The sequence below is a fragment of the Cupressus sempervirens genome, chromosome 5, assembly GCF_028749045.1.
Source record: "Cupressus sempervirens isolate cs-2001-9-10 chromosome 5, ASM2874904v1, whole genome shotgun sequence".
NCBI classification, from domain to species: Eukaryota; Viridiplantae; Streptophyta; class Pinopsida; order Cupressales; family Cupressaceae; genus Cupressus; species Cupressus sempervirens.
In genome coordinates, this window is record NC_143122.1 from 1,049,124,044 (window position 1) to 1,049,139,974 (window position 15,931).

Consider the following 15,931-nt stretch of genomic DNA (forward strand, 5'->3'; position numbering starts at 1 on the left):
CAAAGATCCATACCTATCCTTTACTACTTTTTGGTAATTTTTGACTTCTATACGGGTCTCAGCAAAATCCTCAAGCTTGGTATCTAATTCTAACAATGCTTCTTCAATTTTGAATGTTCTTCTAATGTCATCATCTAATGAAGCTTCTTCAAATGTCCCTCTAAACCATTGAACTACTGATGACACCACACAAATCTTCATTTTGGACTAATCCTCAAAAATCTCAAGGCATGTGGCGTTGTATTATTTCTCTACTTCCAAAAACTACTCTCGAGCATTATCTTTAATCCGTTGGATCTCTTCATGAAATCCCTCCATTACTTTATTACTTGTCGCTATCTTCTCAATCCAATCATCAAGCTTATCTAGCTAGTCTGCAACATATATCTCCATTAACATTCAATACCTTTGGCCTTTATTGATCTCAATGCATGTAATGCCTTACCCTAGGTATGTACTTCATCCATCAATCCAATTTGTTAGCATTTGATTGGATGTGGTGCAATAGGCTCAAATTTCCCTATATGATATGCACTCCTTTCTCTTCAAAACTATCATGCCATTGATGACATGCTTCTAAAAATAGATCCAACTATGTTCCTCCTTGCTTTCTTCCTAATGTCTCTCTAAGAGTGATCTCTAGATTCTCTAGGTCTATGAGTAGCCTGTTCTTTTAAAATGTTATTAACTATGATTCATCCCTATCCATGTGGTCCAACACTTCCTTCATGCTCTTGGTGATCATCACTTTGCCTATATCCACCATGGGCCTTCCCAACATGACCTCCTTGATTTGGTAATCTTTCAGAGTTAGTTCTTTGATGTCGATATGAGGAGGAGGAATGGAAATATGTGCAAGCATGTCTTGATCTTAGTTCTTCATTATGAAGGCTAGTATTCTTACATCACCCTTAGGTGGCTCAGGTCTCTTCACTACTTTAATAAGTTTCTTCATTCCTTCCTCTACTGTCAGGTCCAACTTTCTTTTACGATGAAACATAACCTCCCTCTTTAGCCATGCTAGTGTAGTTCCCATGGGTGACATATACTTGGATGAAGAGATTGGTTCTCAACTAGGCTCCTTTACCTTATCACTTCTTTCTGGAGTCTTCTCATGTCAAAGATCTTCAATAGGAGTCTTTGTACTTTGTTGGGTTAAGGACCGAGCCTCTATATCTCAAGGAGCTTGCTGAGTTTCTTCAGGCATTTATCCCTACTTAGATACTTCATTGGCATGAAACTATTGAAATTCTCCCTCCCCCGTTCCTTGTTCTTGTGTTTCTATCTAAATGAGCAAAGGAAATGGAGTCAGCAACCCTTTGTCCAAGAAAGCCATATGTTGTGATGGTGGTGGTGGAATGCCCAAAGGTCCTTGAGGTAGAGGAGGCAATTGATCTCAATCCTCTCCTAAAGGCACACTAGTGGGAGTGTCTTTGATCTTCTCACCTACCATCTTAGTACCCACTAGCATAAAGTCAAAGTCCAAGAGGTCAAAGATATCAGTTCCTTCACTCTCCATCTCTGCTATCCACTTTTTTTGTTCATCCTTTGAAGTTGATACTTGGATAGGCTTTTTTGCAGAAAATGGAAGTGTCTGTGTAGAGCTTCTTCAATTCTCTTCCTTTACGGCTTTGGTCAAGTAGGTTCTTTGGCTCAAGGAGACAAATTCTATTTGTTCCCCTTCTTCTTCAACCTTAGCTTCCGAGATGGTTTTTGGAACTTGTGGGAATAGAATTCTTCTCTTCTTCAATCTTCTCCTTCATGTACCCACCACAATTTTTTCAATTCTTTCTCTCTTTGAAGAAGAGAGGGAGGATTCTTCCTCTATAGCCATTTGTAGTTGGAGCCTTTTCTTTTCTTCTTGCTCCTCCTCCTATTGTTGTGGTTGTTCCCACTCTGGAGGTTCTTTCACTGGGTCTTCTTGAGGCTCAACTTCCTAAGCTTGTTCAGGTGGTGCTTTCTACTATTGAGTTGGTATCATTTGAGCCTCAAAAATTTGTTTCTTCACCCTAGGAGGTGCCCTTTTCCTCTTTTTTCTCTTATCAGCCTCAAAGTACTCAACCTCTTGCTTGTTTTGCTAAACCATTTTTTATTAGAATTGAACATGCATATTATATTATTGCTAATGAATTTTCAATTTGGATTTGTCCATTTGGCTTCTAATAAGAATATAGATGGAGTGACCTTTCAACTTCCATGAAGATGTATAAAGAGACTCAAGATAATAGAAAGCAAAGAAGGATATGTAGAGACAACTCGTTTGCTGAGATTGCCAATTTGTATCGGATCTTATATACGAAGTTCATGGGTAGACATCTCAACCATGAGATTTCTCAACTCCTATAGAGTTCATGGGAATACACCTCATTCACGGGACAGCCCTAATTTTATGAGCTTAGACACACAACTCCTCCATGGGTTTCTCCAAATTTGATTGATTTACAAGCATACATATCACTTACGGGATTGTCCACAATTTTATGAAATTCTATTTAATATTATGAATAAATTGAATTCTTGATTTTTTTTTATTATGTGTTTACAATACCATTATTTCTTCTTTTGATATTGTCCTCTAAATTAAAAAATGATTTAGATCAGTGGTATCAGAGCTAGGTTTGATCATTTCCATCTAAATATTGTTGGAATTAGTAGATTAGAATAAGATATCAGACTAGCTATAGAGAATTATAATATGAAGAATCTTCCATTTTATTCACTTTTCCATTAGTTTCCATCAAAGAAGAAGTATCTACTCAAAAGAAGATAAAATATGCAACCAAAATGTAAGATATTATGGAAGAGGAAGACTAATAGTCAAATATTGTGATTAGAAATAAATCTCATTCAATCTCCATGCATGCTCATTTTTAAAGATGTTAGCTGGATAAGGAGGGCATGGGAATGAAAAGGGGCATTGAGATAATTAGAAGCATGTTTTAATCCCAAGTATATGGTGAAATTTCTTTTTCTTCATATGACACTACATGGGTGGTATAGGTTTCAACTCTTTATGGCTCTGGTGAGCTTCAATTTCCTTCTATTTATCAAACAAGGGAAATTTTTCTAATTGTTGTTCCACTTTTATGGTGTTTCTCTCTATCATTATCTCAAAATGAAAGAATGCTTCTTGATAAACACTAAAACTAGACGTATTGTATACATTGAGGAAGGAAAAAGGTTTGTCAATGAGTTGCTTAGTATTCTTACCATGCTAATTGGCTATATCACCAAATTTCTGTTGGAATCGCAATCTACAAAGAAAGTTGAGTCTCTAACCACTTTATACTAGAGCAGAGAAAAAGTACCCCTTCTTGGTACTCTACATATGTCATAGTTGCTTGACTAAAAACATAATATACTCCAAAAGAATTCCAAGAATCTTGGGGGCAGAAGGTGTGGAGTCTACCCAATTGCTGGTCAGAATTCTAAAGTGACTCAAAATATTTGTGGTATTGATGTTGGAGACAAATGTTGGTGCATAGAGAGTATGAAGACTAACATGGAGCTAGGGTGTGGAAACTCCTACGTAAACAATGAGGTGACATTTCTAATAACTAATGAGTTGAGGATAACACTGAGCTCTATCTGCAACTCTAGAATGATATTCAAACAACTGGCTATCCAAGATTTTGTAGACCTTGAGGAGCATACCTTAGATGTTGATAGGGAGAAGGCATGTAAACTTGTTGAGGCCTCCTTGGTTTCAAAGACTTTGTTGAATGATGTCTTTGGACCTAAGCTTTTCTAAGGTCTTTTTCAAATGCAAAAATACAGTTCTCTATAAGGGAACTCAGTTATTTAGACATCACATAGTCCAAAACATGGCAGTAGTATTAGATTTAATTAATAGAATGGATTCAATTTTTATTACTTGTAGCCTTTGAATGTTACATGATAAATGACTTCAGTAAAGATGCAAAGTTTGATAGTCTAGTGCAAGATTTTTCTGTTGGAAGCCAAAGAATACATTAAAGGAAGATGATTTTATCATTATTTCTTCTTAAATTGATCAAGATCATGACAAATCAGAGGAAGGTGATAAGGCAATGGAGTCCATTGCCTTGTAAGAGGGGAGGAATTATCAGAATTGAACATACATATTATATGATTGCTAATGAATTTTCAATTTGGATTTGTCCATTCAACTTCTAATAAGAATATAGATGGAGTGACCTTTCAACTTCCATGAAGATGTATAAAGAGAGATCTTATATATGGAGTTCATGGGCAAAAATATCAACCATGGGATTTCCCAACTCCTATAGAGTTCATTGGCATACATCTCATTCACAGGATAGCCAAACTTTTATGAGCTCAAACACACAACTCCACGAGAAAATTTGATTGATTTGTAGGCATAAATCTCACTTATGAGATTGTCCACAATTGTATGAAATTCTATTTAATATCATGAGTAAATTGAATTCTTGATATTGTTTATTATGTGTTTACAATACCATTATTTATTATTTTGGTATTGTCCTCTGAATTGACAAAATGATTCAGATCAATTTCTGACCTTACTGGGGACTGAGCAGGGTAGGTTCGCATGGTGACCTTCGTAGCTTTTGCTTTGATTAGCCTCGCTGTGAATTGCAACAATATAGCCTGAGGAACTGAATCCATTCTAAATGGCTTCTTGATTCATTCCTTTGTCAATTTGACCACATGTCTTGCTCAATGATTTATATCATTGTTCTCATCCCTCCCTATTCATGCATTCATGATTAACCTATTATATATTTTATCTCTTTTATATAAAGGATCCATGACTTCTTTGGCATCCTTCTCCATAGTCTTAAGAGGAATATTCATCTTTATCATATTTATCGCTAGGTATAGACTCATCCTATGATAATCCCTTATTTAGACATCATAGTCATCTATTGCATTCATCCAATGATCCTCTAGGGCATCAACATGCAGAAATTATTTCCCTGCTAGATGTTGTGCCATACCAATGTTATCAAAGAATGGGGGAGTAGAGTTGTATTCTTCTAAGGGATACTAATCCCATTCAGAGTCAAAGGTGGCAATGCCTTATTTTTGCTTCACTTCGAAGACACCAATTATAATGGGCCAAACACATGCCTTCTTATGTTATTTCTGTACTTTTTCATACACAGAAATGAGTTGGCAGGCAATCTCTACGAGTATCAAGTTGTATCAGGGGTATCTTGGGAGCTTCTTAAGGCATTCAAGAGTACCATCTACCAAAATATATGTGAAGGTTTTTAATTAAATGTAGTAGGTGCCTATATCTGTGATTCTAGCTGCTGCCTCTACTGACATTCTCTTTGCATAATCACCTTCAATAAATCTGATAATTGCTAAGTTAAAACCATCATTCACCATTTTGTATTTCACACTTTTTAGTGGGAGCTTCTTTTTTACAATTGTGGGTATACCACATAGGGCCAAGAATTTTCATTCTTCATGCTTCCCTTTCAGTAGAGGGATGGATAATCTGTGGTTCTAGCTACCAGTAAGTACACCAAATATAATGTCATATAGAAGCAAGGGTTGACTTTGATAGCTACTAGTTTCTCATCTAGTTTGTCACTCAAGATGGTGGCCCAATCAATGGGCATCTTCATTGTTTTGATGGTTTCAATGAAATGAACCATTCAAGTTTGAAGGTGACTTGCTACTAGGAGCCCCATGACTCTTCTCAAGAGGACAATCACATATTCAATATCATCCTTCACGTATCCCATCATCATATCTATCTTGCCCACTCTATGGACCACAGGTGTGTTGGACTAACTGCTAGCCTTCCCCTTCCAAATTTGTGACATGACTTAACTGCCTCCTATGTTCTATAAGTCTAGTGGTTGTATCAAACATTAAAAGGTCAATCTTTTGGTGCAACAACAACTCTAGATTATAACAAGTGGTATCATAACTTGGTCAGAGGTTTCAATCTCCTCGGGTAATGCTGAGGGGGGAATTGTTGGACTAACTGCCAACCTTCCCCTTCAAGATTTGTGACATGGCTTAACTACCTCCTATATTCTATAAGTCTAGTGGTTGTATCGAGCATTAAAAGGTCAATCTTTTGGTGCAATGAAAACTATAGATTGTAACAAGGTGTCTTATCAATTAGGAAAGAGGATTGCACTATTTCCTTGGCCTTTTTCTCATTCTCTCATACCATATTTCTAACTAGTCATATGAAATTTGTAAGTATTGATATGTTCTTGGAAGATGAAACATTTTCTCAATGTTTCAAGGTTGGAGGTCCAAGAGAATTTCTCCACTTATTCTCTTGAAAACCTTTTCTTTAGTCACCTAGTGCTCTACTAGTGTCATTATTAGATTTGAAGATTGAAATTGTAGGAGTTGATGAAATTCAACTCCATAGCTCACCAAGATCACCTGCATGCAAATAACTTGTCAAAGGGAAACCAAGAAGGAAGAGGTGGAGCTTAGAAAAATCCTAAACGAACTTGAGAGAGAACATATTGCAAAACAAGGAAAATGTATTTACAATGAAAATGAGTTGAGAAAATACAATGAGAGAGCCCAAATATAAAGGCCTCATGGAAGCTTGTAGAACAAGTTGGAAAGTGGTAGAATATAAGGTTGACAACCAAGCATCCACAAAAAGGTGGAACATGCTAGAAGGGAACAAACTCCCGTGTTGTCAACAACTCATCACTACAAAAATTAAATACTAAATATTAAAAAAATGCATTAACCTAAGTAAGCTTAAGTAATAGAATAAATAATTAATAAATAATTAATTATTTACTCTAGCAAAATTGATGTTGGGTGAGATGTTGTGCTCACAAGTCTTGACTGGACCAATGTAGATACCATTGCCAACCTTTCCTTTGGTTTATTGTAGATTGTGAGGAATGTGTTCTAGGCTATGCGTCCCAAATCCATGTCTTCGATCTCCACATGTCCATCTTGGAACCTTGACTTCTTCGGTGCTCCTTGATACTTGAATGTGATAGGTTTTGGAGCCATTTTATCTGCCATGGAAGATGAAGAGGGTGCCATTTGATTTGCACAAAAAGAGATAAACATTAGTCTGAATGCAAAAATTGACCTAAAAAGACCCTAGACTAACTCCCAAATAGGTCAAAACCATTAAAGACAACACCAAAAATTTTCCATTCCCCTAAAAAACACTATGCTATGCACTTCACTACACCTAGAACACCCTTATAGGTGTTTTAGTGCATTATATTTAGCCTTGAAATGGATTTTTGCATAGTTGGGCATGTGTGCACATGCACACCTATGCAAGGTGTACACATGGGCATGTGCACAACTGTGCACATGTGCAAGTGGTAGTGCAAATGGGGGTGAAGGGGATGCTTTTTCCCCTCTTTGAGTGTGCAGGTGCACACATGCGTACCTCATAGATGCACATGTGTGCACACCTTCATAAAGATGTTGAAGGTTTGTGCATTTTTATTTGTCTTTTATTTGTGCAGAGGTGTGCATGTGCACACCTTCATAGAGCCTTAAGAGTTTTTTAGCTTGTGTTTTATTAGGTTTCCTTTTAATGTGTGGAGGTGTGCATGTGTGCACCTAATGAAGTGTTGACCGTGTTTGTTTGTTGTGTATAGGGGACCAAGGAGGTGGAGTCACGCAGGGAGGGAAGGTGTAGAGGTGCATGCTTAGGAGGGAGGAAAATGTGAATGAGATGAGGTGAGTAGGTTGAGGTCTTATATAGACCCCAGACCCAGTGTGCACCCCCAAAGGTGTGCACCCTCTAAGTTTGTGCACATGCAAAGGTTCGTATCCTTGAAGTGGGATGTAGTATGCATATGCGCTCTTAGTGCACATGTGCGCACTTGAAGCATGTTAGAATACAAAAAATCATTTTCTCCAGTTTCTAACTACCTAGACCTTACCTAGTTGGTTACTAAGGTTTGACCCAGACCCTTGGGAGGGTGAAAAATGACTAGAGCTCTAGACTAGGAGTCTTTAGGAGTTTGGTAGGGAATTTTGAAACTGGCGTGCATAAAATGGGGTGTGTGTTGTGAAACCACAAAAATTCTTACCTTTGCTTGTTGATCCTTTAATGTGATCAATATAATATTCTAAAACAACTAAAAGAATAGTGAAATCTCTTCTCAAAAGCATATGGATAACCTTCATAAAGTGTTTTCAGGCATCCCGAGGAACCTATGATATTATCAGATCCTCATAAATTATTAAATACATTATTGAAATTTTAGAAATAAAAGTGGTGGACATTTATTTGGAGATTACTCATATCCCCTAATAAAAATAGTTTAAATTCAATTATTCTCTATAATCATCATACCACAATCTCACTAATTATGGGTTTCTTTACCGTGGTTGGAGAATTTGATACCAGATTTTGTTCTCTCTATAAGAGTCTACCCTGAGATTTTTCATTAGATCTTAGTAATTGTGATTTTTAATTCTCATGAGAAATTATTAACAAATACCCTCATTTTATGCCTCTAGAATTTGATGAGGAATATACATCATGTAGTTATAGGAAAAGTAGCTATTTCGAAGCTTAAAAACAATTATAGCTCAATATCAAAATTATTTTTTAAAGAGTGCTAGCTTAATGGAAGAACACCTGTTGTAGAAGCATGAGGATGGTGGTTCAATTCCATTATGCCCTATTATGATAATATATACTATCAAATATGGAATTAAATATACTATTAAATATGTGACTAAAGATACTACTAAATATGTTACTAAATATAGTATTAAATATGCTACCAAATATGTTACTAAACATTCTTCTAAATATACTATTAAATATGTGACTAAATATACTAAATATGTGCCCAAATACATTATTAAATATACTACTAAATACCTGATTAAATGTGTGACTAAATCAATGATCAAAATCAGTGATAAAATAAGTGACTAAAATCATTTAGTGGTAAATTTAGTTGTGTTATAAATGATTGGATATCAACTGCTAATAGTCACTTGACTAAATTTAGTCACTTATATACAATTTTTAGTAGTTTTTAGTCACATATTGTTATTTTTGTAATAGTATAATTTTTCCAACACGACTGTCCAATATCTCATCAATCTCCTTTGTAGTTGAACTAGCTGCTAGAATGCTCAAATGCACTTTTACAAATTCATCTCCATCACCTACACATGATACTCTATTAGATCTGAAAAGTTAAATACTGGTGAAATATTCAGTTCAGTAGGCAACTCTACTTCATAGACATTTCCACAATCATGCCTTTTGACTATCTTGTATTGTCCAAACTTCCTCATTTTCAACTTATTATATGTACTCATTGGAAACCACTCCTTTCTCAAATGAACCATGACTTCATATCAATCTTAAATTTCTTATACCTCCTTTTCACATCTTTGTATTCATCTTAATAATTTTCTTCCTCACCTCCTCATGGATGCTCTTCAAATGTTTAGCAAAATCTTTTTCTTCAACACTACTTATTTCTCCTTTATCTAACTACCTCAATTTAGAAGCATTTCTAAACTACTCCCTTATACAATCTGGAATGATGGTTTAACACTACTCCTATTGACAAAACTATTATATGCAAATTCTTCCTGTCATAAAATCATATCCCAACCCTTTGGTTTATCTCCAACCAAGCATCTCAATGAATTTCTTAAACTCATATTCACATCCTTGCTAGAAAGTAAAGTCCACCAAGATAACTATGAGCTGGGGGGGGAGGGGCGTATAATAATCAACAACTATAAGAAGATGTACATACACAATAACACTAGATATGATAATTAGGAAAAACCTTGATTAGAGGGAAAACCTTGATGGGGTTGGTACCCACACAATTATGTACTACTATAAACATTCCTTGTAAGAGGATGGACTTGGTTAGGATCCAATGAAATACATTCAATACATATTTTCCATGTTCAGAGACTTTGAATCCTTATTAGGAGATTCCAACCCCATTAGGAATTGTAGAAGGCAGAAGGACCCACTGTCCAAATAGCTTTAGGGGCAAGATCAATGAACTCACTATCCAACTAATCTCTAAATTATTCCTTGTAGAATAATAGAAATGGAATAACTTCAAATCATTTTTCCTCTTGAACATACTTATCCTCTTCTAATCTCAATACCATATCACCAATTTTGCATGCAAATGATCCCTTGGATTGCTTACACACATTTACTAACTTTGCATATCACTTGCACAATTTTCACTTTATTCTTTCTCTAATAAATTCCATACTTCATTAAAAGGAAAGTAACCTTCCTTTATACCATATCCTCAAAATAATTCCTTGATTTAGAGTTCTAGCTTTCCCAATTAATTATAATAGGACCTCATTAATATATTACAAAATATTACATCTTTTTGTAATTACAAGTCACTGTTGGCTCACAGTCTTTACAAACTTTCAAATGTGTAGCCTCTGACCTTGTGCACTTGCTGAAATCATCATCGAGCTATCTACTATCACAATCTACCTACATTCATCATGATTCTATCTGAGTTAGTATATATAAATCAATCATCAAAATCCACTTATCAAGTACTCTCTCTTCTAACTATCTTCTATAGATCTTGAATAAATTCTGCATGTCTTTGACTCTGTGTGCACACTTGTCCATAAAACCAAAACATAGTGTACAATACATCCTCAACTATGCTTGGCCTAATCATAAATACATAGTCTATATGACCTCATTCTCTGTCTACCACTCTACTAGTCTTCACAAAAATAATACTATGTTGACATCAATGAAAAACACAGTAATCAATGCAACATGTCAATCATGTACATACTCTCTTCAATGCTTAGGATACTATAATACCATTATAATTCATGCTAAAAATATTCCCCTTTGGAATTCATGGAAACATAGATAAAAAAATCTAAGTTCCAAGAATACCAAATCAAACTTTGTTGTTGTTCTCTTCTTTTCAAATCCTCTTCATCAATCAAATCTAAACCTAATAGGAACACTGCTCCATCTTTGCTTTCTCATTCTTAGGATCAACATCATTTTTTCACACTTCAATTGATCACTAAAATTTTCCCCTATTGATAACTCAATGTTTCTCCCCATTAACATCAAATATATGAACATCAATTCTCCCCCATTGTTACATATCTTTCTCATACATACATTGTTAGCATGAATGTTTAGGGTACTCCTTTGGGGGAGTATCCTAAGCATAGGAGAACATGTGACAATATTGACATGTTGCATTCATGACTGCGTTTGTCATTGATGTCAACATAGTCGAATTTATGTGAAGACTGGTAGAGTAGCAAGCAGACATTGTGGTCATACATATATATGTTTAATGATCACGTGACATGAAGTTAAGGACATGTTCCACATGGTGTCCTGATGACAAGGTTAGGTTCACATAACCTAAGTCAAAGATATACAAAAGTTATAAGTGATTTACAAAGAGTTGTATAGAAACACAATACCTATAAAGTAGTTTTTGATGATCAAATTATATCTTCTAACAAAGATATAATCTAGAGATGCTAAGTTACATAGTGATAAAGGAGAGTCTAATGATGACATCAATGAGTGCACAAGTCCTAAAGTCACATGTGTGAGAAGTTGGATAGACTGTAAGTCGAAAATGCTATTGAGATTACGAAATACTTAATTATCTTATTGTGGTCCTATTATAATTAATTGGGAAAGCTTCAAGGCTGACTCAAGAAATTGTTTTGAGGACTTGGTATAAAGAAAATTATTTTCCTTTTTGTAAAATGTATGGATTTTACAAAGGACTCAACCAAGTGCAAACAAGAGCAGAGAGTTTGACAAATGTGAGTAAGAGATCCAAGGGATTATTGGATGAGAATTTTGTGATCTGGTATTGAGATCAGAAGGAGAAAAAGTCTGACTGATAGGATAGAGGAAGAGGAAGGAGAAGTTTATATTATTTCTATTATTCTACAAGGAATAATATAGAGATCATTTGGATAGTGGGTTCATTGGTCATTCCCCTGAAGCTATTTGGACAGTGGGTCCATCTACCTTCTACAACTCCTAACAGGGATTCAAAGTCTCCTAACATGGATTGATAGGTATTGAATGTTTTCATAGACTCCTAATAGGGTCCATACTCTAACAAGGAATATTTATATTAGTACATCATCTTTTGGCTACCATCCCAACTGGGTTTTTCCCTTTGATCAAAGGTTTCCCTAGTTAACATATTTGGTGCTATTATGCATGAGTATCTTGATATGGTTTCTAATTATATTGTTCATATGGTTAATATTTAATAAGGTGGATAATTGTGACAGTAGTTGGATAATCGATTCAACCCCCCGCTCCCCCCCCCCCCCCCCCCCCAAATTATATTGTTGGACTATATATTCCAAAAATTGGTATCAAAGCTTCAGGTCCTTGAAGGGAAAGCTTAATAGCTTTGGGAGATCACTAGTGAGTCATTTTAGAAAGGATTTTCCTAATTTTGATGGGGTTAACTATGACATATTGAAATATAAGATGAAGACTCATCTCCTGTGTATGGGTCCAAGATATTGGTTGTTGACAAAAGGTAGAAAAACAATTGTGGAAGAAGGAAAACTTGAATAATGCAAAGAAGTAGAGAGAGATCTGTTTATGTGTAATATGAGATCCAGAGAAGCCTTACTATCATCTCTTCTAGATAATGAGTATAGTTAGGTAAATTCACTATTAACATCTCATGAGATTTGGAAAGCTTTAAAATCTACTTTTAAAGGTGATACACACACAAAAAGGATAATATTTTAGAATTGGATATGATTGTTTCAAGATGATAAAATGATGGAAGATGAATATGTAAGAAGCTATGTTGGTAGGATGCCTAAGATTGTTGTAGGAGTTAAATCATATGGTGGAACCAAGGAAGAAGATGAGATTGTATGAAATATCTTGAAAACTCTGACACCAATATTCAAGCAAGTAACACAGATGATTGAACTTTTGATACCTTGTACTAAGAAGTTCACTAGGGAAACTCTGCTTGAAAGATTGGAAGTAGCAAAAGTATCTGGAGAATTGACAAGAGTTGAGACAAATTTTAGTTCCTTAAGTGTTCATCCATGCCTATCTAGAAGTGCAAGCACTCATAGAGATTTCACTAACAGTAGTAGAACTAGATCTGACAAAGATAGGAAGATTGAAGAAGGTATAACCCTTCTTGTAAGAAGAGAATCAGATGGTAAGAATATCTTTAAATGTTAGACTTGGTCATTATGCATCTAAATGTCCTAAAAGATTTTTTTAAAAGTATAAAGGAAAGTTCAAGTCTAGAAGACCTAGAAAATGTTTATATGTAAATGAAGATGAGGAATCTGAGGAAAGCGTTTAGAGTAAAAGTGATGATGAACTAGGATTTGTATCCATAAAAGAAGATGATATTGATATAGAAATTAGAGAGGAGAAATCTCTAGTTTCCCAACTTACAAAGAAATTTGATAGAATAATAGATAATGGATGCTCACATCGCATGACTGATGATATGAATAAGTTTTTTAAATTTAGGAATCATGATGGAGGTATTGTTAGAGTTGGTAACAATGCAACCTATCACATAATAGGGATAGGATCTATTACTCTTGATGGAAAGACTAACACTAATGATAATTACTTTGTTGGTGGTGGAAAACATAACTTATGAAGTGTTAGACAGTTGGTGGATAAAGGTTATCAATTACAATTCACTAGAAATACCTATATTTTCAAGGATAAAGATGGCAAGTTGATTGGAATATGTACAAGATCTAGACATAATGTATTTCAATTAAATCCCACTGAGATGACATGTTTGGTTGCTAAAGTAGATAACAGTTGGTTATGGCATAGGAGGTTTTGTCATTTAAACTTTGATAACATTGTAAAGGTTAGTAGCACATTTGTAGTTAGAGATTTACCTAAGAAAATAAAGCCTACTAATGTTGTCTGTAAAGAATGTATGATGGCTAAGAAGTAGAAGGTATCATTTCCCAACAAGAAGTTCACTACTATAGAGAAGTTGAATATTGATCACACAGATTTGAGTGGACCTACCAGGACAAGAGGATTCTATGGAGAAAGGTATTTTATGATTTATGTTGATGATTTCACTAGAATGATGTGGGTAGCATTTCTTAAACATAAATATGAAGCATTTGAGTAGTTTAAGAAATTTTAAGAATAGAGTTGAAAATGAATCTAGTGTTAAGATAAAATGTTTGAGACTAGATAGAGGAGAGTTCACCTCTAGAGAATTTAACATGTTTTCTAAAGAGAATGGAATTAAGAGACAATTATCTTCAAATAAGACTCCTAATTAGAATGGAATAGCAGAAAGAAGAAATAGATCATCATCAAAGGAAACAAGAGCAATGTTGCTTGAGAATGATGTATCAAAGACATTTTGGAGAGAAGCAATCAATACAACAATATACACCATGAAAAAAGTACAGATTAGAATAGGTATAAATAAGACACCTTATGAATTATGGTTTGATCACACACCTTCAGTAAAGTACTTCAAAATCTTTGGGAGCAAGTGTTACATAAAGAGAGATGATAGTGTTTGTAAGTTTGATCCAAAAAGAAATGAAGGTATGTTTCTTGGTTATTCATTGAAAAGAAAAACTTATAGATGTTTTAATCACATAACCAAGATAATAGTTAAGTGTGCAAATGTAAGTTGATAAAAATTTTGGAATTAAGAAAAAGATGATGGATTACAATTCTGATGAAGAAGAAGAAGATACTAGAATTGTTAGAGAAAATGTTGAAGTTTTCTTTGAGGGTAACAATGATCTATAGAATGATATGAAAATTATTGAGCAAAGAGGAGAACATAGATCTGAACCAAGAGAAGAAGTAAGAGTTGAGTTAGCAATTCCTACCTCTAATAGAAAGTTGACAAAGAATCACCCCCAAGACAAATAATTGGAAGCAAAGACAAATGAGTGATGACAAGAAACATAGTTAATGAAGAATTATGTTTGATTTCTCAAGTAGAACCTAAGAGTGCAAATGAAGCATTCAAAGATGATCATTGGAATCATGTAATAAAGGAAGAATTGGTAGTTCCTAGACCTAAAAACATTATAAGAACCAAATGGGTATTCAGATACAAGATGAATGAACAAGGAGAAGTTGTAAGAAACAAGGCTAGATTTGTATGCAAATGATATTCATAGCAAGAAGGAATAGATTATGAGGAGAAATATGCCCCTATAGCTAGAATGGAAGCAATGAGAATGTTCTTATCTTGTACAACAAATAAGAATTCAAAGTGTATTAGATGGATGTCAAATCAGCCTTCCTGAATGGAGAACTTGAAGAAGAAGTATACATTGAGAAGCCTAAAGGTTTTCCTCTCACATAAGAAAAAGATATGGTATGTAGATTGATGAAATATTTGTATGGTCTAAAGAAAGCACCCAGAACCTGGTATGCAAGGTTGGACAAGTATTTGGTGAAGCTTGGATTTGCTAAATGTACTAAAGATAGTAACTTGTATTTGAAAGAAATTGATAATGGTTTATTGATAATAGTAATATTAGTTGATGACATAATATTTGGAGGAAATGATGAAGCAAGTGATAAGTTTTCTGAAGAAATGAAGAATGAATTTGAAATGAGTATGATAGGAGAGATGAAGTTCTTTCTAGGTTTGTAGGTTGTGCAAAATAGTGATGGCATTTTTAGTTCACAAGAAAAGTATTTGAAAGACTTGTTGAAAATATTTGGATTGGAAAATTGTAATCCTATTGGTACACCAATGATAACTAGTCCAAAGTTATCTAGCAAGGATGAAACACCTACAGTTGAGTAGAAGAAGTACATATACCTAATTGGAGGTTTGCACTATCTTACTCACACTACACCAAATATAGCAAATTTAGTTGGGATTAAGAAAGATTTCAAGATGATCATAAGGAGTATCATTATGTAACAGAAAAAAGAGTATTAGATATTTGAGAG